Source organism: Erpetoichthys calabaricus, chromosome 4 (genome assembly GCF_900747795.2).
Source record: "Erpetoichthys calabaricus chromosome 4, fErpCal1.3, whole genome shotgun sequence".
In the NCBI taxonomy this organism is placed as follows: Eukaryota; Metazoa; Chordata; class Cladistia; order Polypteriformes; family Polypteridae; genus Erpetoichthys; species Erpetoichthys calabaricus.
The window spans coordinates 96,253,795-96,279,716 of NC_041397.2; positions in this window are offsets into that span (position 1 = coordinate 96,253,795).

Here is a 25,922-nt window from a genome sequence, read left to right on the forward strand (position 1 = left end):
TTTCAATGTTTCCCAAACCATTTTCATAATATTTGATTTATTTTCTTACTCCTTAACTATTTTTATACAAAATTGCTTTTTCAAACCGAATTATGTGGGAATGGAGCCTTACATCAACTGTGAGCACAAGGTAGGTATGTCAGTCCAGACTAGATGCCAGTCCATTGCAGGGTGCACAGATGCAGACCCCATACTCTCTTATACCCATTAATTAAGATTAATTGACTGACCTGAAATGCATGTGTGTTTGGTATGCAGGAAGAAAAATGGATTACCACATATAAGATGATAAGCTTAGCTCAGCATTTGAACCCAGCAATCCCAAAATTTAACACTAGAATTTAGCCTAAGAAAAAACTCGTAATCCCACCCACCTTAAATCCCTTCACTCCATCAGTGTCTTTTGTTTTGTAAGTGTGTCGATCAGCACAAGCAGCAAGCAGCCTGCTGTCCCATTCCCATTACTCAAAACACATAGTGCCCGGTGTCGAACCTGGGACCTTCAGGCAATAAGGCAGCAGTACTTACCTCTGGACCATTCAAGAATACGTGTAAACTCCCTGTCAATTGACATTTGAGCTTGAGTTTTAACTCATTGACAGCCACATCTAAATTGAATGTTTTTTTTTTTCTTTGGTTATATTCTTGAATAGAAGTGCGCGTGTTTATTTCATACTTGGACTAAAGTCTTCACACATTATATACTTCTCGGCATTATTAGTATAACATGGAAAAAATTTCTGCTTTAGGTATGTGTTCAGCATTTCTTGCATTTCTCACATTTCCTTTCATCCTACACTTACCCAGATCTTTGTAGACACGGAACACACATGAAGTGCATGTATTCCAAATAACGATATACTGTATTATCTACCCTATACAACTCCAGGCACCTCACCTGACACGCAAATAAGGAGCCTTGGCTTGAGCTGGGAGAACTTTTTGCCCGCGAGCTGAGTGCCATCAAGGTGGGGGATGGGACAGCAGGCTGCTTGCTACTTGTGCTGATCAACACATTTACAAAACAAAAGATGCTGATGGAGAGGTGTGAAGGGATTTAAGATGGGCCAGAATTACGAGTTTTTTTCGTAGGCTTCAGAAACTCTAGTGTTAAACAACAACATAATAAAAAAAATGCAAAATACGCACCAAGTTTTGGACAAATAAATGGACAATGCATTGCTGAAAAAATGTTATTAGATGTATAGCAAGTCATCAGTTATGGACAATTTAATGTAGATTTTTAATATAATGTATTCTTCCATTTTAACAATACAACAATCTTAGTTCATTCCTTTTATTCTCCAGCCTCTGTGATGGGATTGCCGCATAATATGCACTTTGAAGCAACAAACAAAGATAGGAGGGGCAGATGGAAAAATGTGATGCCAAAGATACCAAAAGGAAGGGTAGTACCAGAGCCCCCATCAATTCTTGACACTAAGAGAAGGCAGACTTTTAATCTGGAATCACTTTCTGTAACACTCCATGGCTTTTAAGCCAAACCTGTATGTAGATGCTCAAAAAGAACCAATACCCAAAAGACCTAATTTGATTATTCTGATGGGGTCCTATGTAATTCTGGCTGCATACTTTTACCTAATACATGTAGGATCTTACTGGTCCTTTGATATTCTTTTCAGCCACCAGAAATAACTTCTTGCATATAGATGCCTCTCTGAGCAATGGTGGCAACAGTTTACTCACTATATGTAAAGAAGCTCTCCCAATCTCCAATGTTTGTTTCATTCTCCCCATATAACCCAGAGCAAAGTATGGATTATTTATTTGTTTATTTAGTTCTTTATTTATTTTACCTCATAGTTATTAACATTTATCATATAATTCTTGACAGATCAACAAATATTGCCTAAATAACCATGTTCTCATGCAGAAGCTGTGATGAAATATTGATTTCCTTATCTGTGTCTTACATGACATATTAGCAAATAGAAAGCACTATGAAAACAACTTTATTTCTTTATATTTTATATCAAGGAATTAGTGTTTAATTTCTCCCCTTACATATACAAATATTCTTACTTGATTTACCGTACAGTATATTGTTAGTAGGTATTAAAAAGCATTTAATTACACTGCATATGAAACAGCATATTTCAAAATGGCAGTGCTTCAATCTTGGCTTAAATTCTGAAAGAAAAAGAGTAAAGATTTTGCTATAAATGTGTCTGTAAGATTTGTTTTTATTACAACTGACTTCTGCTATTTCCATTTTCATGATTAATTGTAATTACAAGTACCCATTTTTATTTCTTGAAAACAAACTTTCATTCTTTTCTAAACCTTCTCAATCTAAACTTTAGGGACACAGGGAGCTGAAGTCTATTCTGGATTCCAAAGACAAGGCTGCTACTTACTCTATCAGGACTGTAATATGCATGTATGATGGATTTCTAATTTCAAATGAAGTCTCTAGTTTATATCAATGTTATTCATACAGAGTGCATAGCCTAATATTGCCAAGGACACATTTCCAATTATTAAAGGCAGCAGCTGTACAGTAAGAGTTAATTCACTGTTTAAAACAGTTGGAAATGTTTGTACTTTAATTTAATTAAGCCATTATACAACACTCATACTCCCATGGTGTAGGAAATTAGGCTTTTTCGAAAGCCAAAATAGATCAATTAATTAGAAGAGGTATCCAAATAAAATTCCTTGTGTATAAATATTTAAGGACTATATTAAAATTCCATAAATGTTTCCTAACACCCTCAGAGAGTTCAGGATGGAAGCTGAACAGCATGTGATGCATTATTTGCACTTACTGTTGGATAACTACATTCACTGATATTTTCACCTGGCCATCTTCTCAATCATCTAACACTAAGATACATCCTGATAAAGATATGTTTCTATGGGTTATTCTGTGTGATTTCTAAATTTTAAACTGCTGTCTCCCAAAAGTAAAATGTCATACTTTAGCTTAGGTATTTGTTATTATGCAGCTATAAACAGTATATAAATATTTAATTAACTATATTACTAACAAAAATAAATGATCATTATTACAATTATTACACTTACCAGTAATTGTAATGAGTATTATTTTTTAAGTTTGTTAAATAAGACTTTTAATATTTAATTTGTGTGTTTCTATTTTAGGATTATATAGATAAGATGCATAGTTTTAAGTGAATAAACTGTGTATATTATACAGGAGTTTAACAAAAAGTTCTGCAGAAAAGCAAGCATAGGCACACAACAGTTTTTCGGTTAAGGTTGAGTCCAATTTAGAATATTGACAGGAATAACAATGTGTTTTAGTAGTGTTGAATTCCAGAGCACATTTGCAAACAGATACAAATTCTGGGTAAAAAATTGCAATTTAAAGCAAATGTTAAAAACAAGTGTTATTATTTACTAGAATGTATATGCTTAGGTACAGAGAAACTAACCAGTGTGTATATGCCTGTAAAAAGATGTGAAGTAGGGGCTTTGGAACTTTCTTGCTAACTTGTACCACATACAGTAATTTGCTTAAAATAACATCTCTGACAGGTAGCAAAACCAAGGGAATTTCTCAGTTGTCTGGTTTTTGGTCTGTGTTGTGATCTTGGAGTCTCAAAATACATAAATCCAAATAAGTGCAAAAAGCACTTCCCAAACTGTCCACTAGAGGGAGGTGTTACCATCAAACCCCGACTTATAATAAGGGCAAGCACAGAATCTTTATAAAGTTTATTCTCATACAATGCTCATCCATGACAATGAACCTCCATGGAGCACAAGTAGCGAAGAAATTGTCCAAAAACATTAATGCAATCCAGTGCAAACAAAGTCCCAACATTGCATTCCAGAAACATAGTTAAACACAGAGCATGAAGGTACAAATTCCAAAAATAAGCAGAGTAGAAACACAATTAACTTACTAACTCCAGAGCGCATTGACAATGAACCATGAAGGAACTATAGAATGCCCTCTGGATTTACAGGGCCGAGAGCAGTTCCTGACGGTCATTGGCAGGTGGCCCTGACTCTTGGGAGACCACCCACAAAACACATGCTACATAATAAAGACAGCTTATATTCACAGACAAAACCAAAAAAAAACAATGATGCACATAATCATCATAAACTAAATAATCAAAAATGAACAAAACAGACATTAAACATAAATTTGAATCGAGACATGACAGGCTGATATTACTTACTAAAAATAAGCATCAGGCCTGACGTAGATGCTATACAGCTTTTGAAAATTAAAGATGACACACAGCTTTAATATGAGAAATGTGACACTGCACTTTCGTTTTCTGCCAGTGTTACCCATTGTTTAGTATGAAAGAAAGGGGGGGGGGGGCAAAGGCAGTTCTAAAAACTCACTAAAACATCATGCTGTCAGAAGATAAATGTACAGTGAACTTACAAAATGAAAATGTGGCCCAACAAAAAATAGGAGAAATGTATGTATACTTTTAAAGAACGGCTTAGTTGAATTAAGAAGTAGGGACTCTTTAATTAACACAAACATCTCTCTCCTGAGTATACTGAAGCGAAGCTTATGGTGTAGACATTGAATTGAATGGTTCAGGTTGAATGTTTTCTCCTACCATCAGTTATTTGATGCTTGGTTTCTTGGCAAGCAGACTTAAGTAATGATTAAATTAAAAGTTTTAGTATTTTTTACTGAAACTGCCTTGTTTATTGATATCATCTGCCCTGAGTGATGAATGCAGCAAGCTGTGCCTGTTCTGGTGAGTTGTATGTCTTATAAGTAATTGATTATTTGTTCTGCTCTTTCAGAGCTCTGTTTTGGGAGCTGAAGGATATAGGTAATCTAGCAGGAGGTTCCACTGGAAGTTTGTTTAGCGTATTTGTGCAGCCCTTTTAAAGGTAACTATCTGGGATCGGAGTGTCACATCTTTGAATCCTGGCAGAAGTGCAGCTCTTAAAGTGGGCTCTTGGCCTTTGTTAAGGTAGTCTGATGGGTAGCCTTTGAGGGATAATTGATTCAAGGGCTGGAGGATACAGTATGTGCCCCAGTAGTAGTTTTTGGCCTCTGTGTTGCAGACCTCATTTTGAGAATAAAGTGTCTTTGAGCATATAGTGCAGTGCATTTCAGGTTGCTGCAGTGGGCTGATGCCCTGCCTGGGGTTTGTTCCTGCCTTGTGCCCTGTGCTGGCTGTGATTGGCTCCAGCAGACCCCCGTGAGCCTGTGTTAGGATATAGCAGGTTGGACAATGACTGACTGACATTTCAGGTTGCATGCATTATGACAATGTCCGTGATAGAATAACTAATGAGTGAATGTTAAACAGACAAATACTGCAGGATGTACATGTAAATCAAGACTAATAATTTAAGCATTTCTAATATTAACTTACCCAACAACAAAAAGAACATAATAGGTTAAAGTACCTTTTGTGACAAATTTTTCATGATAAAATAGAAATAAGAATCTTGAAATGTGATACTGCCATAGTGAAACTTAATAATGTATATAATAATCAGGAAACAGGTTATACGAATCAGGGGAATAACCCAGAGCAAGGATGTAATTGAGCACCATCGAGGGTCTGGGGTAGAAACATTACTCCTAATTTGTAACAGAAGTATAAATTGAAGTAAAACAAACCCTCTTATAATTTATCAATAAACAAATAGAGAGTATCAAATGTGTTTTATAAATTATATTTAAAACAGGAAAACCCTTCTCAATTCAGTAAAAACACAGTATATTGGCAGCAAGATCATTAAATAAAAATAAAAAAAAATCAGGATGTCAGATGTTGAGTTACCACAAGAGAAATTCTAAAAAGAAATTTTGAATATATATACTGTATGTTGTCACAAAAAGCAGACATAAGACTCATAAAAAGATTTGGGGCAGCCACCCGTGTAATACTCCCTGGCTACAAAAGAGTAAATTGCTAGCACTGATGTGCTCAGAACAGAGTCTAAAACAGAACTGATTAACTATTTGTTAAATGACAGTTTTAAAGGCCAAAACAGAGATATGATGTCAACAGGGGCCGGATCCGAAAGGATCTTCCTCCATAGGCTCGGACTCAGAAGTAATGTCATTAAAGGGGCCGGAACTGTAAGGGTCCTCCTGTATGGGTTCGGGACCGGATGTGACATCATCAGGGCCAGGCGGAATTTCCCATGAATATATTGCTCCTGCAAGCGAACTATGATACTTAGTGCTTTGAGAACCGAAATGTTCAAGCAAATTATAGAAAAAAAAACAGATCTAAATCCATTAAGTAGTTCTCTCCTGAAAGCGCACAGACATACAGACAGACGTTGGATTATATATATATATATATATATATATATATATATATATATATATATATATATATATATATATATATTATAAAAAAAATCCTGGGAGAGAAAGACGGGAGACGAGACGTGATCTTCACGTGAAGATCACGGAAGACACTTAAAAGACTTGTGAGACGAAGGAGAATGCCCATGGAGCGTCTCGTGGGGACCTTAAACATGAGACTTTGTGCCAAGAGATTGACTCAGGACCGTCTCACAATGACGTAGAACATGAGATTCTTGCAAGACACGCCCCTACTTACAACCAATATCAAATTAGACAACAGGCAGCAAAACACTCAGTTATGTAAAGGATTTGAGCACACACAAATCCAGGGTCTCAGCGCATATAAAGCATATAAGGACAATACATTATAAGTGAAACGTCAACGACTAAGCGAAGAAGAAAGCAGCGTGGAGAAAAGAGACTCAAAAGCGTTGGAGAGAAAAAAGATCAAAAAAGAAAAAGAATAATTTAGGTGCAAATTCAGGAATAAATTAAAGTAATTATCAGCCTGGAACAAGTGGAATTGAAACAAAGCACGTCTAATTGGGCTCAGAATTAAAAGACAAAGAGTAAAAGACAAAGTAGAACCTCATAAAGACATTCACAAACGTTGGCGCTATAAACATGCAGAGCAGGTTAGAGATTATGAAAGAAGTAGAATTCTAAAGGCTCAAAAAAAAATGTTGGCGCGATACACATGTGGAGAAAGTTAAAGAATATGAAAGTAGGAAAATTAGAAAGTATAAAAAAAGAAAGTAAACATTGCAGTAGCGCAAACAAACGGAAATTATTACTCAAAAAAGGGAAAATAATCACCACGGACCAGGGGGGTATTTTTCGTACGTGGATTAGTCGTTTAGCTGGATGTAATTGTTGATGATTTGGCCTGATCCTGGATCTGTCGGTTTTTTGAAACTCTTGCTGGAAGTGTTGTCATAGCAACACATCCTAATCTTCAAACCTGCTCGGAGCAGGTTTGTTCTACGTAAACAAGGATTAGCTCACACACGTAATCAGTGTCCGTGCGTGGAATTCATTCAGTCATGGCTTCGCTGTTCATGAATGAGCGACCAGTTGATATTGGTGTGCAAATTATAAGATGAGAATTTCATATAGAGAGGGGTTTGTGCGATCGGCAAGATCCTTTATTGCTCCTGGAGGAAATTCTTTTCGAAAGATACCGCTTTAGCCGAGGGGGAATATTGTACCTCAAAGATTTATTAGCACCTTATATTCGAAGTCAAGCTAGGCAAAGTCGGGCTCTCACAACCACACAGACAGTATGCATTGCTTTGAGGTTTTTTAAAAGCGGCACTTTTTTATATACTGTAGGCGATGCGGAAAATCTAACTAAAAGTGCAGTTTGCCAGGCAATTCGTAAAGTCTGTTTGGCTCTGAAATATTTCCTTCAGGTTTTCATAGTGTTTCCTGGACACCTGCATATGCAGACAATAAAAGAGGCGTTTCATGCCATTGCAGGTAGGTAATACACAGGCTAAAACACCCACATTTCCATGAAGAATCTCAATCAGCCTAACATATTCATTACCAGGATTTCCAAATGTGATTGGAGCACATGGGACTGGTCAGAGTGGAGTTTGATCAAACATTATTTGGAAAATGTACCTCTCCTCCTGATGAATAATCAGACACAGTGTCTTCATCAGATATTTGACCATCGTCAATATCTCGTTGGTCAGACACAGGATAAAAGGATATGACATTCCCTGCAACTGACCCAACAAAAAAGAGGGCTATATGGAACATACCTATGGCACACATGGAGGACAAATATATGCAATGACCATCCTTTACCTGAAATGAAGTGACCACTGCATCTGCCACTGGTTCTGAGGAGGAGCTTCCCCCTGGAATGCCCTCAGAAACAGGGGTGATGGGCATTTTGCTGGAGAGCCAACTCTTCTGCAGGGGTTAGGTCTGGACCGCGTGGACCCTCCACCTGTTTTTTGCTTGTCTGCCTTCTTATTAGCTTTAAAATGAATGTTTTTTATATTATATATGATTATTTATGTCAACAATTCTTTAAATAGTTATATACCAATATTTACCAGTTTGAAGTATATTCTTGTACTTCACTTTAACCTGTTCCCATGTTCTCCTTGTGCTCACGTTTGATCTGTAATTATGACATATTAAATAATAATTAATCTGACACATAGGAAATGAAACGTTGCATTCAGTAAGTACAATGCACACAACTTAATGTTTAATTTGTCGGCCACTTTTTGCCAGCCGTCTTTTCTGGTCTGGGCTGCTTTTGCAGTGTTACCCCCTGTGCATATTAAATCTTGAAATTCTTCATGTCCTTCGAATAAAAGGTCTTGCGCCGCGTGTGTGAAAAAAAAATGCGCCCGTTCTTTCGTCATTTTGTTACAGCCTATCAAAGACTTGCTGATCATGTTTTCTAGACTCAATATATATGGGCTTTTCAATCAGCGCGGGCGCGCGCATTCATCTCGGATGATTAGATCCAGCTAGACTAATCTAATACACGGCTGCGTTTGAAAAACCGACCTATCCCGGATGAGTGTCACCGGCATTAACTTATCCAAGATGAGACACCTGATCTCGGATGATTTAAGCGACGTACGAAAAATACCCCCCAGGTGTCATTGAAACAAAAGCAGGATAAAGCAAGGTCAGAAATAAAAGACAGAGTAGAAAACAAAGTAAAACGTTATAAAGAGGTTAAAAAACAATGGGGGCAAATACATGCAGAGCAGGTTAAAGATAATGAAAACTGGAATTCAAAAGACTCAAAAAAAATGTAGGCGCGATACACATGCTGAGCAAGATACAGAATATGAAAGCAGAAAAAAACGACAGTGTCAAAACAAAGAAAGTAAACATTACATTAGCGTTAACGTTAACATTATATAAAGTTATTGTCTGTTTTTACCTGCATTATTATCAATCTTTAATTTAATATTGTTTTTTGTATCAGTAAGGTGCTGCTAGAGTATGTGAATTTCCCCTTGGGATTAATAAAGTATCTATCTATCTATCAAACAAAGAAATTATTACTCGGAGAATTAACGAAAAGGCGAATAGAGATCGAATATATGGACATAGGTGATATGTCAGAAGTATGTAAATATTGTAAGGCTTTGAAGTTTAAGTCAGAGAATTTCAAAAACGGCGTTTACCTCACATGCATTTATTGGTTACTTGCAAAAAATATTATTAACTGCTGATGATGTAGATCATTTTCTCTGTGCTAAAATTCCAAACAGAGAAACCTATCCTGAATTATGGTACAAAGTCATTAAACACATGTCTCACTGACCTCATTTAAAAGATTCAGCATATTAGGACTCCAAAGATTCCAAATATTGTTTTTTACAAAAGTTCAGAAATAAAAGTGAAACTAATGAAATAGCAACAATTCAAAGAAAAAAAAAACAACTTAAAAGTGTGTATCCGGAAAACCAAACACAGGGGTTGGTGAGCGAAGCGAGAAGCCCCCTAGTATATATATAAAATCATGCAATTATTTTATTTATTTGGTTTTTTTTTGTTCTTTATTTTGCCTTATACAATTTCTTGTATTAGGAATTTGGTAGTTTTCGCATACCCCTTGGGGTCAGAGTGCAGGGTCAGCCATTGTACAGCGCCCCTGGAGCAATTACAGGTTAAGGGACTTGCTCAAGGGCCCAGCAGAGTTTTTTCACAGTACTCTTATCATTTAGAGAAAATTTAACAGGACACTTGACCCTTTACAAAGCAAATGTAATTGAGATTATTTTAGCCAATCAATTCTTTTACATTATATTTGTATTAACCGTTAAAATGCCACATAAGAGTGAAATTTTAATGGAACACATATTTTTTTCATGCAAAGAGCATCACAATTACTGCAACACTGATCATTTTGCACATTGCCAATAAACTGTAAAAACTATAAAAAAAAAAACTACTTCAACAATCTATTATTATATGTACAAGGTGCAACTGACGTCATTGATGAAATTCAGTAAATCACCTAGCCAACTGCACTTGAACTGGCTGCACGCAAGAACACAGGGTCCAACACTGATGCTTGCAGGCTAGTCTAGTGCAGCGATTGGATTGAATCCCAGGGACAGTGATGCTACAGTGCTGCAGGGGGTGGCAGTGGTCATGAGCTGGCTGCTGAACAAATGTACGGCACTGACTGATTAGCTAAGGCAGGCTGGAAAATTGCACTGGGAACTGACTATAACTGGCTGCGCCTTTCAATGAATATACGTCGCTGAATATACTTGGCTACTGCGTGCTGGCAAATTGCACTTTAGAACCAACTATAGCTGGTTGCGGCTCTGGCATGCTGGGAAATTGCTTTGGGAACCAACTAGAGCCGTTTTCAGTGGTTTAAGGGTTAATTCTGGCAGATCACCCTCAATAACAACAGACAATAATAATAATAATTATTTGTATGGTAGTTTTATACACAACAGCAACGCAAAAATGCTTTACAAATAAAAAATATAGGATATGCATAATGCTAAACAAATATTTATAAAGTGGAAAAAAAATAATAAAATTAAAGGGTAAGAAAAAAGAATGAAAAAGCACAGAACTTCCTCAGAAGTGAAAACTTAATAAAATCCAAGTTGAAAAAGAGTTTGAGGCTCTTTTGAAAGTGTCAATTGATGTAATGTCCCTGAGATTTACTGGAAGATAGTTTCAGAGCCTATGGCCATAATAACAGAAAGTTGATTCCTCACTCTTCTGCCAAACTTTGGGAATGACCAGGAGATGGCTATTTAAAGATGATTACGCTAAGGACATACCTAGTTATTGTATGACTAAGGTAGGGAGGAGTTAAACTATTAAAGACTTTACAGATCAATGGAAATATTTTAACAGAAATAACTATCTAATTTAGCACTTTAATGAATTTATTAATATGCTTGCTACATTTAGCAAATATAGTAATATGCCAAATATAGTAATTCCATTCTTAAAAAGGTATTTTTTTAATTGTCACTGTCTACTAAAAGACATAATTCAATGTCCAACAATGTTGGATTATTCTAATTTTAATTTACTTTGCCATTAATACTTGCCTTCTGGAGTGTTCCAGCATTAGTTGGAAAAAAGAAACTTATTTTTGTTGGTCTCTCCTGTAAAAAGACACCCTAGCATTGAGAGGTAACAGATTTTACAATACAGTTTTTGAGTGTTGTATAAATAAAGGTTCATTCTCTATCAAGAGTAAAATGGCAGATAATTGGGCAATCATCTAACACAGTAAGCATTAGCACACTTAGACTAAACACTGAATTAGCATAGCAGTAGGTGAGGAATTCCTACAGAGAATAATCTGTATAGGCAAAATGCCACCCTTACCACTTCACCACAAAACAAGCAAAGTTCAGCTCTGATTTTTGAGTATTTTAACCAAAGGCCCAAGTATTTCACCTTCACTTTTATTTTTCTTTACTATTCAAAAGGAAAATGAAAGTCAGTATTAAAGTTGAGACTAGAACTGGTGGCACCAGATCAAGTTCATTACAGTTATAATGCCAAAGAAGAATCTAGGCATAAGAAAAAATCAGGGGCTTAAACATAAAGCAAACTAGAGATATCAGCATAGATAGATACAAAACATACAATGGTAGAGGGTGATATCAGAAAACAATCATCAAAGAGAAGCCAAGAAGTTTATATACTATTGACTTTGCATTAGACATGCTGGCAGAAAAGGAAAAGGGTTGTGACCAAGAGAGAAAAGTACTGTCAAAAAGTAACTTCCAGATAAATCTAGAGTACCAGGAGAATACAGTTTTACATTTTTATACAATAACACTGGGTTCAGTTCTTTCTGAATCAAATCCTCAGAAGGAAAGAACACTTAATACCCAAATTATGTTTCTCTTTTCTTGCCAGTAACAGACAGGGTAAAAGGGTACAGTAACTGCTTTTGAAAGACACACACACTGGAATCCACATATGTTTGAGATGTTAATCTGGAGGTTGAAGCAAAGCAGGTATTGAAAGGAGGAGATGCTTGCAAGAACTGTTTGTGCAACTTGTTCTCTGGACAGTATAGCAGGGCCAAATGCCAATCAATTTCAGTTTAATTTCTAGTGTTTGTGTTATTTACCAGAAGGAGATGTTTTGTAGAAGACCTGTATGCTTGCAATATAACATTTTATACTTATGTGAAATCCAAAGTCACCATACTTAATCTAAAACATCAAAGCATCAGTGTCAACAAAACCCAGTTGCACAGTGGCTTCATAGACCTAGAAGTTCAAATCCCGTGCCCACCTTTGTGATTTTGTATAGCTTGGACATGCTGCACATATCTGCATGGCTTTTTCATTCTTTCTCCTTAATACCACATACCTGCCTGGTCTAAATTGATCCTGCGCGAGGTTGATTATGGATGTGTGGTTTAATTAATTTGTAGTTTTTTTTATTTTTACAATTTTGTTTCATGTTCAGTTTTTAATTTTTTTTTTTACATTTCTTGAGTTTATTAAGGTTTTTGAATTCAGTTCTATTCCTATTTTGTGCTTTTGGTTTCAATTTGGCATGATTGATCATTTTCACCTTATATTTCTTACTTTATACAGTTATGTGGTTTTTGTGGGCAAAATTATTTTGGGGATTTTGTTGTTGGCAACCGATCTCCACTGATGCTACATGGACTCTAGAAGTTGCATCATTGTGTTATCATCTTTTGCAGGGTATTTAAAATGGCGGTGCATTGTATTCAGCATCCAAGATTGTGAATAAAAGACAATCAAACTTTGTGGTGTTTACTAGCTGAACTGGGATAGGATTTTTATGGAGTTTGGATCTGACTTTGGCTCTTTTTTTTGCCTATGTGTACTTATTGATAATTTCTAGTTTATTCAGATTTTCTTGTTTTGACCTTGGCCCATTTAAGACTTTGCTTTTTCTTTGCCACTTTTGCTATCATCTTCAGGTCCTCCTTATTAAATAAATAAATAAATATATTCAATCAAATCACAAAAATGTGGGATAGTAAGACTGGCATGCCTGTCCGCATTGGTTCTTGCTTTGTGTTCTGATCTTGCTGGGATTGGCTCCATGCCCAAAGGTATTGTCTTGGAATAAATTGTTTTTAGAAAATGGTCCCAGCAGGTGTCAAGTTTGGATTTAACTGGTTTGATAATTACAGATGCATATGTATATGATTACATTTATTTTTTGTTGTATATGAAAATGGTAGCCTCTGTTTTAATGTAATCATGCCTTCCTAAGCAATTAAAACATAGTATAAACAGAGGGCAAAAAAATAATGCAATTTTGGTTAACTTAAAAGGAATATATAAAACACTGTGCCACATTTTTCAAGTACAACTCATATATGATACTAAGACAGTGACTAGTTTTCTTAAATCTTCCCTAATTGTGATGAATAAACCAATTCCACACATTTAGTTTGCAACCCACAATGTACAAAAGAATATTGACGTATAGGCAAAACAATAAATCTACTTGATGGTTAGAGACAAGTTTTGTTTCAAGGCCAACAATAATTAATATCTGCCTGTTTGGTGGTTCCATAGATTTGCTTCCTTGAAGAAAAATCAGAATCATTTTGATGTATTTAAATTGAGACAAATAGACACTCCAGTATTTTTAAAAAAGGTGTTTATGCTTTATATTTCAAGCATATCAAAATTGAACTACTATTGCATATACTGTATGATAACTTGGTTATTCATTACTCTTTTTTAAAGTACATAAAAGAGTAATGTATAGCTGGGAAAATCATCGTTGAAAGGCAATATATATCTGTTTCAGTCCCACATTCATTGATCATCTTTACCCCAACCTTTAAGACCACAGAACACTGGGAATGCTTGTTCAGTAGAAAATTGAAAAAAGTAGAAAACTGAAAAAAAATCAAGGTGTACAGATTTCATAAAGAAACAGCGTGTTTGTTTTTAAATAAGAACACACACTAGTGGTGGTCAAATAAGAAACAAACCATCTTATAGTCCCTCTGGACTTTCATTTACTGTTAACTGCCCTGTCTATCATCTGGGGCAGCTCAATCACCTGCCTACTTTGTAGCACTCCTTTCTTACTTCCCAAAATTCTCAGATGGGCTTCATTCATTCCTTTAAATCACCTTGTTGGAGTCCTTGACTTTGGCCACTCCATTCAAGGAAGGCATCCTATCAACTAATTGATCACATTACACAGGAAAGCAGAGCTGGACTCACAACTCAGAGGTATACTTTTGAAAGAACAGTGGTTCATTGAGAGGGAGTCAAGCTCCTTGATTTATTTAGATGATCCTTCCCTCAAGAAGTACTTTAATATTCTTTGCACTGAATTGCAAGAAGTTGGCAGACATCCAGGCACCAAGGTTATTTCCACGTATTCAAGAGTGACTTTCACATCACAAAGTGTGTCTTTAACAAGTTCAAGTTCAACTGAAATGCTACAATTTTCAAAATTAGTCTGGTAAGTGCATTAGTTGGTTGATGGTAATTGACGAAGTAATTTTGCTTTGCATCAATATTTTGAAGTATGTTTCTTTTTAGTTTACAAAAAAACTCTTTTAATGAATAACAAGATATACTGTTACAGTATGTGGCATCTGGACAAGCACAGAGGTGATGCACTACAGTGGAGACACTTCAGTTCAGTCCAGAATGATGAGATCAGTGGATCAATAAAAGGGTCAGCTGGAGATGTAGCTGTGGTCTTGTGTACAAGGACTGAGAGGAGAGCAGAAACACTCAGAGACTAATACAATCAGAGAGTTGAGAGAGAAAACAACAGGTGAATGCTGGGATAACCAGCAAGAATAGCAAAGGACTGATTCCATTGAATTTGCAGATTTGTTTCTGTGGATTTTTCTGTGGCCCTAACAGTAACAGTGGCATGAATCGTGATGGGAGCTGCAACAGCAGATAATAAAAGTCAAAAGTGTATTGTTGTGCTAGTTACATACAATGCTCATAGCCAGTGTAACAATTACAGCATTCTGAATTGCAACAGTATATGTTAGATACACTATGTGTTTTTTCCAATCACTAAACACATGAAAAACAACATTTGCTTAATGCTATATTAGTTGCACGTTATTTTCAGCTGGTCACGAAGAGCTGGTGACTATAGGTGGGATGTAAACCTAAGGCTTTATCTGAGGACTTAGTTTCAGTTTAACTACCTCGGTCCAGTACAACAACTGCAAGACTGCTGTAGTTTCAGCAATTTGTTGCTTATTCTCATGATCAGCTCTACCCATAACCATAAACATGTCCTTGAGGTATGAGAACTTGTCTGCTTGGAACCATAACTACATTATGCTTTCAGTATTAAAAACCTTTCCAATATACATCCAGGACCAAAGTACAGACTCATTTGTAAAGAACAGAGGTACATGCCTTGTGTTCCTAAACTTCAGCTGCCAGTTAATAATGATATTACTGAACAGAAGCACCTTTGGCAGAGTCTAATGCTCCCACTAAAAGGATCCACCTAAAGGACAATTTTGTTAACACAACTATTAATCTGCAATACAGGAACTGAATGGCATTCTGTGAATCCCATGCTCTTGTACAATCCACCACAAGATACCACACAGTACACAATCATAGTTTTTTCCTGTCCTATGAAGCACATGGAAAATTCCTTTGCCTATTCACACATCTTCACAAGAATAGAGTCGTTCCAGTGTTTCACAGTAGAAAGAAATTAACATTGCTCCCTCTTACAATGGAAGTTCAACTATCAGTCAGAGTCTCTGTTCTAGTACACCAGCATAGGTTTTGCCAAGAAGGCCGGGGAATGTGATCCCTTGGTAATTGCAACACATCCACTTCTCCTCTTTTTTAACTATTTTAAATGCTTATTTATTTAAAAATGTTAATATATTATTCCAGCAACCTGTTTTTAGGTTCTCACACTGCTTTTCCAAAACTGAATCTTGGTTTAAGCCTGAAGCAAAAGCTCTCAGAAAACTTATTAACTGAATCTTAACTGTCACATTTCCCCTATTTATTATCTAGGGAAATCGGAGTATTTCTTTTACATTCAAAGACACCTTAAGCTCAACGTCAATAGCTTTTCTACAGCTCCCTTTCACACTAGTACTAAAGCTTTATACCACAGTCATGCAGTTTTATGCTTCATTTTATGAAGGTGAGATAGCTCCATTAACACTGCATTAAGATTACACGGTTCTGACTTCAGCAGCATATAAATGCCTTTATGTTGTGAATTTTTTTTTTTTTTACAACATATTAACTTTTTTTTCTCCTTGCACATTTGTCTCACAGCTATACTAAATTGCACAAAAATCAGAACCTAGAAATCCTAGTGGAGCGGTTGTTCAATCAAATTGTGCTCTAGAAAATAAATTTCCCTCTTCCATGTTTTGAAGACATCCATTCTAGTTCCATTTATACTATGTCACCAGCAGAAACGTTCTTGCATCATCAGACATGAAAAACTGTTATTTACTACTGAACAGACTAAAACAAATTTATAAAATTCAATTAATTAAGTTGTTAAAAATTTCAGAAATCATTAAGAGCGCATGAAGAGGTGTGAATGACAGGAAAGAGACAACTTAGGGACAAAGGGATGTGGTGATGAAGCAAATAAAGGAATTGTTGATTTGTTGTGTTATACAATCATAAGAAAAGGATCTCTAAAAATAAACAGTGAACACAGAAATAATAGAATTGCATGAACATTTTACAATACCAAAAGTAAAACAAAAATGAGAAGTGAAATAAATAGTATGAATCACAGAAATATACTGTAAATATAAAAAAAATCCTGCAAAGGCTAAAAAACAGTCAAAATGCCCTCAAAGTAACAAAGAAAAAATGTATATACTTACATATAAAAACAGATAATGGAAGTAAAACTATAGAAAGTACAACAGAGGGGCAGGTATTAGTCAATGTAAGGTGGCTGACTGAATAGGCACAATGCTGTCAATATGTGTACCACACTTTGGGCTATTGGGTTATTCTAATCCTTTACGTTTTGGTTATTAACATTCATCATGGATAGACGGAGAGAATGCTATACCATGATTGAAACTGTGGGAAAAAAAGCCTTTCTATTACGTTTATGTAAAAATGACATCAAATAACTGCAACTTTACCATATGCCTGTTAATATGCTATTTACCTCATTCATGCAGACTCTCCATATCCAACTGTACACTAAAGCATGTGCTGAGACTAGTATGAAACTATGGTAAAGACAGAAATTAATTGAAAGAACTAAATTATTTTCAAAGAACTAAAAAACAAATAATGATCTTCATATCCTTATATGATCTCTACCACTGACATTTGTAGAGATGAAAGCCTGTAGGACTAAACCCAAATATAGAAGGTTGCATCACTAGTATAACCATAAAGAATGAGCAAAAAGCACTGAAAGTTTAACAAATGGAGGACAAGACAAAATACAGGATATAAGCAAATTAGCTGCTAGAAACAACTAATGTGGTCAACAGTCATCCAAGAGGTACAATTTATAACGAGCATGGCAGCCACCAATCATACTAAGTATTGATACACAGAACAGATACAAAAAGCAGCTAAGGCCTAACACTTCATTTAAGGTGAAATAGACATAAGAAAATAAAGCCAAAAAGATTCTCTGTATAGTAAACACTTAAACAGTCCTTGCATGGTTATTAGATAGTCATAGTTTACACACGGAGAAAACAAGCCTCTGTTGTATCGGAAAAGTATCGGAAAGAGCAGAGTGGGCCAAAAGAAGAAATATGAAGCAAGAAACAGGGTAATACAGGTATAAATGAACAGACACAAAGTCAGAGACAGCAGACCACTTTGTGTTTTTCATATATAATGGTTTCAACAACTAGAACATTAAAAACAAAATATTTAACACTAGAATCCCTGAAGCATACGAAAAACTCGTAATCCTGGGCCACCTCAAATTCCTTCACACCTCTCCATTAGCGTCTTTTGTTTTGCAAATTTGTTGATTAGCACCAGCAGCAAGCATCCTGCTATCCCATCCCCTCACCGCCGCAGCTCAACTTGGGCAAAAAGTTCTCCCAGCTGGTCTGTGTCTGAGTGAGAGGTTTCTGGAGTTGTATAGGGTAAATAATATATTGTTATATTTGAACACAAGCATTTATGTGTGTTCTGTGTCTACAACGATCTGGGTAAATGTAGGATGACAGGAAATGTTGAACACATACCTAAAACAGAAACTTTTTTCATGTTATAGTACTAATAAAATTTTGACATGAAGTATATACAGTAATCCCTCCTCCATCGCAGGGGTTGCGTTCCAGAACCCCCCGCGAAAGGTGAAAATCCGCGAAGTAGAAACCATATGTTTATATGGTTATTTTTTTATTGTCATGCTTGGGTCACAGATTTGCACAGAAACACAGGAGGTTGTAGAGAGACAGGAACTTTATTCAAACACTGCAAACAAACATTTGTCTCTTTTTCAAAAGTTTAAACTGTGCTCCATGACAAGACAGAGATGACAGTTCCGTCTCACAATTAAAAGAATGCAAACATATCTTCCTCTTCAAAGGAGTGCGCGTCAGGAAGAGAGAGAAAAGCAAACAAATCAATAGGGCTGTTTGGCTTTTAAGTATGCGAAGCACCGCGGCACAAAGCTGTTGAAGGCGGCAGCTCACACCCCCTCTGTCAGGAGCAGAGAAAGAGAGAGAGTGAGAGACAGAGAAAAACAAACAATCAAAAATCAATACGTGCCCTTCGAGCTTTTAAGTATGCGAAGCACCGTGCAGCATGTCGCTTCACGAAGCAGCTGCACAGAAGGGAGCAACGTGAAGATAATCTTTCAGCATTTTTAGACGAGCGTCCGTATCGTCTAGGTGTGCGATAGCCCCCCTGCTCAATCCCCCTACGTCAGGATCAGAGAATGTCAGCGCCAGAGAGAGAGAGAGAAAAGTAAGTTGGGTAGCTTCTCAGCCATCTGCCAATAGCATTCCCTTGTATGAAATCAACTGGGCAAACCAACTGAGGAAGCATGTACCAGAAATTAAAAGACCCATTGTCCACATAAATCCGTGAACCAGCAAAAAATCTGCGATATATATTTAAATATGCTTACATATAAAATCCACGACAGAGTGAAGCCGCGAAAGACGAAGCGCGATATAGCAAGGGATTACTGTAATATGTGAAGGCTGAAGTCCAAATATCAAATACACACTTTCACAAAAGGTACAGGTATAGCAAAACAAGTGCGCTTTTATACAAGAATATAACCAAAGAAAAAGAAATCGGGTTAGGCTACAGTGCTGGCATGACCACTTGGGTGGTGCAGCGGTAAGAACTGTTGACTTATAATCAAGAGGTCACGGGTGCTTCCTTCATTTACCTATTTGAGTAGTAAGCTGCTCTTATTGTTACTATTATAGAATTAAAACATACATTTGATTTGAGTCTATAACAGCCAGTGTAAATTTATGGTACTTGTAAAAGTTAGCATTTTTTTTTTATTAAGTTTTATTCTCTCAGTCACGTTCACATTCATGCTTCCCCTGATCTGACACTTCTGTTTTCAAATAAAGACGTGCTATAACAGAGGTGAACTCAGATAAGGATGAGAGTTCTACATCAGATAAAGAGAACAGAAGGAAAGTCCACTCACATATAAGAACAACGCAGCTGCACCAGGCGTAAAGGCAAAAGATGGCACCTTTTGGATGCAGCAAACTGGTTGGCCGTCATCCTGCCAGTGAATCTGCCACATGCATGTCCTTCAATGAAACAGCAGGGCTTACAGAGCTTGCCAAGGTACCGTGCAAAGTTCTGTTTGCGATTATGTTTCTTGATGGTCTTTATATGAAAAACATTTATATGTTACTTATATTGACGCCACATCAAATGTTGTTTACATATATTTATTTACTTATCTTGCTACAGCGTAAAGTCACAAGCAGACTGCAGTGCTTCCTGTGTTTGATCGACACAGGCATGCTGATAAAGTACATGTGCAATGCCACTCCTTATTCAGGAAAAGATCAGTTATAAAAAGTGCAACGGCAGCTTCTACCTGCACCTATAGACACTTCAGTACGCAAGTGATTCTCCACACTAGTGTTTAGATCTGGCAGTGCCATGCTGACACTTCAGTACATGAGCAATGGTACCAAGAATGCAGTCAGACTTCTTTTTTTCGGCACATACACCGTCAGATCTTAACATAAATAAATTAATAAAAAAGCAAATATGCTGGAGAAAAAAATAAAATCTGCAGGGATTTCAAGACTAAAAGACATCCCATTCCCCACTGGGCATTTTACTTGTAAATTTTCCTAAATATTGTAAATATCTTAAGAATCCTTATTGTTTTTTTCAAGCTTTGTCTTAAAAGATTAGATGCTGTGGGTCTTGTGGGAAATTGGGGTATCCACTTTCTTTCAGACATCATTACACAAGACACCTCTACAGATGAAATGGAAAAGAAAACAGAGAAAAATAGAGATTAATAGACATGGTAGACACAGCAATATATGCAAGTCTAATAATGAACAGTGGGCTTTCTTTATGAAAACAAAAAGACCAATGCAACACAGTACTTGGCTATGAATGAGGAGCCTTTTAGAAACAAAATATATGATTTGTGTACAAGTATATTGAAATGCTGTTGCATATACTGAATCACATGCACACACCTGAAAACATTGCATGTTGTTACCTAAATGTTGAATTGCTGTCTCGTCCAGACAACTATATAGTAATCACAGAAAAAAATTATTCAGTACATATGATAAAAACGACAATACAATAATCTGAAAGCTATCACCACTCCAGTTGTTTCAGTTAGCTAAAAAATATATAAATTCACCTGAAATTGTATTGCAATGTTTTCGCAGAACCTAAAATACAAAGTACACTACTAGCATCAATTTGATGTTGTGAAAAGAGAAAACATTAGGTTGTACATAAACAGGAGTAGACAAATCAATAATTGTACTGCCACAGATGAAAAAAGCTGAGAAAAAAAAAAGCCAGACAGAAGAGCATGTAGTTCAACTGGGTCACAGCATAAGCAAAGCCCATGTGCTTTTTTAAACCCAAACTTCCTTACTACAAAAAAGGTGGCAAAAACAGATCAGAGATGTAGCAAATACTTTAATTTAGCAAAAGTCAAAACCGGACAATCAGGGAAACCAGGCACAAAAACCAAAACACTAGGTAAAACACACAGTTAAAAAATGCATGCTATAATTATTAAACTGAAAACACTCACAGCAATCTCAGGTTTCAATGAGCATGCAGTACTGGCTTTTACAGCATCATGTTGATGATGGCATATGATGCAACTTTTACGACCAATGTTCTAGCAAACATGCATTGCTTCTTGGCAACAGGACCACAAAATGGCAGCACCTATGGTAAAACAAATTGGCATTGCAGTAAAACAAAAATACAATGATAACAAGGTTTAACCTACATCTAGAGATATAAACTTAAATAAACAAACATACAGGAGGCTCTACAATTTGTCAAATAATAAATAATGCTGATACAAAATTTAACACAAAACAATAATATTTCATTTATGTCTAAATCACTTCAAAATGAACAGAACATAAGACGTGCCTTGACAACAACAAAGGATAGAAAAGTTAAAATTAAATGTAATTACATTTCTGGGAAAAAATGAGGCTCTTACAGCAACTAGCAACCTGCTCACCTTGCAGAAAAAGTGCCCCGATGAACTCTACTTTATCCATCATGACTTCCTTCTTTCCAAGGCTATATGAGATACCTAAAAGGATACTGTACAACCCAGACATACTGCCTTATAACAAACAATAACTGTTGCGATGGTGGAATAGTATATTTTACAAGACCTAACATTTCTTAGTCCTATCAGGTCAAGTCAATTTGATTTTGTATATCATTTTAAAGTGACTGCAGGTTCATAGCACTACAACAAGTTCACCAGTAAAATACAATTACAAATGATACAAAATACAGTAATCCCTCACCTATCGCGGGGGTTACGTTCCAGAGCCCCCCACGATAGGTGAAAATCCGCGAAGTAGCGACCTATATTTATTTTATTATTTATACATATTTTAAGGCTTTATAAACCCTTCCCACACTCTTATAAACCTTTCTCATTCTCTTGTTAACCTTTCCCACACTCTTATAAACACTTCCTATGCTCTTAAACACTTTCTACATTCTTAAACACCTCAGACCAACACTGCACACTGCACGCAGCTATCAGACATCGATGTGTCTCCACTCGCTTTGTGAAGGGGGGCAGCTGAACTCACGCTGAGCAGAAATGGACTTTGTGCTGCTTCTGCCAAAATGCCTGCTTGTCGCTCTGCGCGTTCGGGAGGAGGAGTGTGTGTGTGTGAGGGCTGAACGCAAGTTGCTCAAACCCCCCTCCCCGGAGGCGCAGTTCGCATTGTCAAGGGGGTGGGGAGCTGAATGAACGCTAAGGAGAAGTGGACTTTGTGCTGGCTTTGTGCTGCTTGTCGCTCTGCCTGTCAATAATTTAAAAGCCTGTACATCACCAATTTTCCTGTCTCTCACTGTCTTGTCTTGCGTGAAGTTAAAATGTTTTATAATAGTGAGATGTTACTCATATCCTTAGCCCGACATCCACATATCATATGTGTTAACAAAATGTGTTTTATAAGTTTACATGTGTTTAAAGCATGTGGGATGGGTATTTTAAGGCTTAAACTATAAAAATGTTTATTTATATGGTCTTTCTATATCGCGGATTTTCTCCTGTTGCTGATGGGTCTGGAACATAACTTCCGCGATAGGCGGGCAATCACTTGTATTTAAAAACCCGTGAAGTCGTGAATCCGCGAAAAGTGAACCGCGAAGTAGCGAGGGATTACTGTATATATAACATGAAAATACAGATTAGTTTAAACACACAGTAAACATACCAATGTGATTAACACAGAAAAATCCTAACAGTATACGTCCATTAGTGTTACCACTGAGATACAGTCAGTAGACAACGGAGGAGAGGAAAACAAAAACAACAGCATCCCCAAAGTAAAATAATGGCGGCGTCCACGGTCAGCTATACCATAAAGTCATAGACAAAGTTGGGGGATCGTCACTATTCCAATGACCTAAGCCAATTGGCCATCCATCCCCATCCAAGCATTCTGCAGTATTACAAAAAATTGGGCAGGTAGTATGGCTTAGTGTCTAAGGCACTTGACTTTGAACTGCAGCAAGTCCCTAAAAACGTTTGTGTTTCAATTGCAAAATAATCTAATTTCATCATCTATATAAGTTAATGTTCTATACTGTACTTCTGCATTGTGAAGTGCCTTACTAAAAGAAGGAAATTTTAGGAATCCAATCTGGAAAGAAACAGTATATATTTTGAACACTTGTAGTACTTAATTATTATACCCAAAGGATAGTCCTCACTCATCCACTGTGCTCTTCTTTGAGTGTGTAGATTCTCCTGATCATCCATTTTCCTTTCTGAGCATGTATTGTGTGACGCATTTCAAGTCATCTCCTGAAATGAGAATAGAACAGGCTTTGAGGCCCCCTTTCAGTATGTTTTGCATGATGGGACATAATAAATTAGGATTATACATATGTAAGTATTCAGACACAGTAATTTTAGTAGTATAACTGTATTGCATTATTTTAACTGTATTATTTGTAATTGTGTAAAGCACAGTGGGTTTATAAATGTAACTGAACTGAATTATGGTCACAATTCAAAGGCACTATGTATGGTAAAGGTTGTTTTTTAAATACACTGGCAACAGTCTATTATCAGCAACCTAGAAAACTGCAAAAATAAGGTTTCATATATATACATCCATATAATACGGTATAAGCTTAAAAACATATGCTATATTCTGTATTCAAGCCAAAAATGTATAATTATAACATCTTGAAATTACACTTATTTTCAATATACTTAACGTGTTTGAAAATAATGCATATTAGTGTTGTCACAGTGAAATTATAGTATTTACAAATTAATTCAGTATTATGATCCTCGCTTGGGTTATTTTACTTTTTTTATATGAAAATCTTTAACCTAATTATAATAGTTCCACTTTTTTTGTAGACAATAAACATTTGGAAAATGATAGATGTACCAGAACAATTTTCCTCTTTTGATGCCAAGAACCTTTCACATGCTATGTACACAATCTTACAGCTAGCTGATATTGTGGATGAGATGCCATTGGTGTGATCCATCTTAGTCATTTAACTTGGAAGTTTCAGTCTCATATTATTGTAGCAATAACACTGCTTGGAGAGAAATTTGGCTTGTGACTATTACTATTACATTATAGAACTGTGTTGCCTATTTATATTTATTTTTAAAAAAGTATATGAACAGCTTTAAGGATGAAATAGTTCAATGTTAAAAAAGACAGCCTTTGGTAATAAATAGTTATTATAATTCATTCTGCAGCAATGTGACAATATAAATTATGCCAGAGACACTTCTATGTTAAAACAGTTACTGTTAAATGTAGAACTAGGAAATGATGGCATGCATTCAGAAAGCAATAAGATAACCATGAATACACCTATTTTTAGTGTAACTAAATTTCAATCTTTAGTGTAAAACAGCTTCTGTTTTTAATAAATAATATATAATGTATTTCAGAGCAGCTGTAGTTGGACTGCAGTAAAATAAAATAATAGCAGGGCTTGCAGAAACTGGACTTGGATCTGGCCAATTAGTGTCTCTTAGTTCTTCTGTTAGCTCACTGACAGCTAAATAAAAATATGATAATCCAGTGTTGATATACTGACTGACCATTAAAACATCTGTCAGGGGAGTGTTAATTGTCTTAAAAGTTTAATGGGTTAATAAAAAATTCTTTGATTCCTACTGATATTTTAGTAAATAAATAGTGAACAACATATTGTGGTTTAGCTGTGCTTCTCCTTACCTTTTTTATGCAATATTCAGTCACTTATATATATAGAAGCATACAGTTATTTTATTCAATATGGTGTTTGGGCTTGCTTTCTTCATCTGTTAATTTAGTATATACAACCATACTTGGAATTACATGCATGAAACTCGTTCATGACATCATCTGCTATCTTAGTGTTGGTATCTTTGTCATCGTATGTACATTCTGAATCATTCAAGAAACAAATCAAATGAATGAACATTATAACAATATGCACATAATCCAGTATTACATACATCACAAAGCTGTGTACAACTTAGAGAGTGCACAAAATTACAAATTACTGTCGCAATTGCATTATTGTAAATTTGTTTGACATTTTAATTAGAGAAAGGGAATAAAAGTTGTTGTGCTGTTAAAAATGAGCTCAAAACAGTTTGGGATTTTCATCAATCAATTATTTTCTGAACTCTGTTTGCCCATCACAGGGTTGCAGAAAAACTCTGTTTGACCCCAGTACTGAACTAAAACTAACCCTTGGCCAGATATATGTCCTTCATTAGAGAACAGTCAAGCACCACACTAACAGGCCAACTGAAAGTCCTGATTAAATGTATTCTGTACAACGTATTGATATGGGAAATAACCTGATATTTTAGACAAAATAAATGTGAAGCAGGTTTCATTTTACAATTCTATACAAGCAGGGCTATGGGCAGAAATCGTACCTTTAGCCAGTGATAATCATTG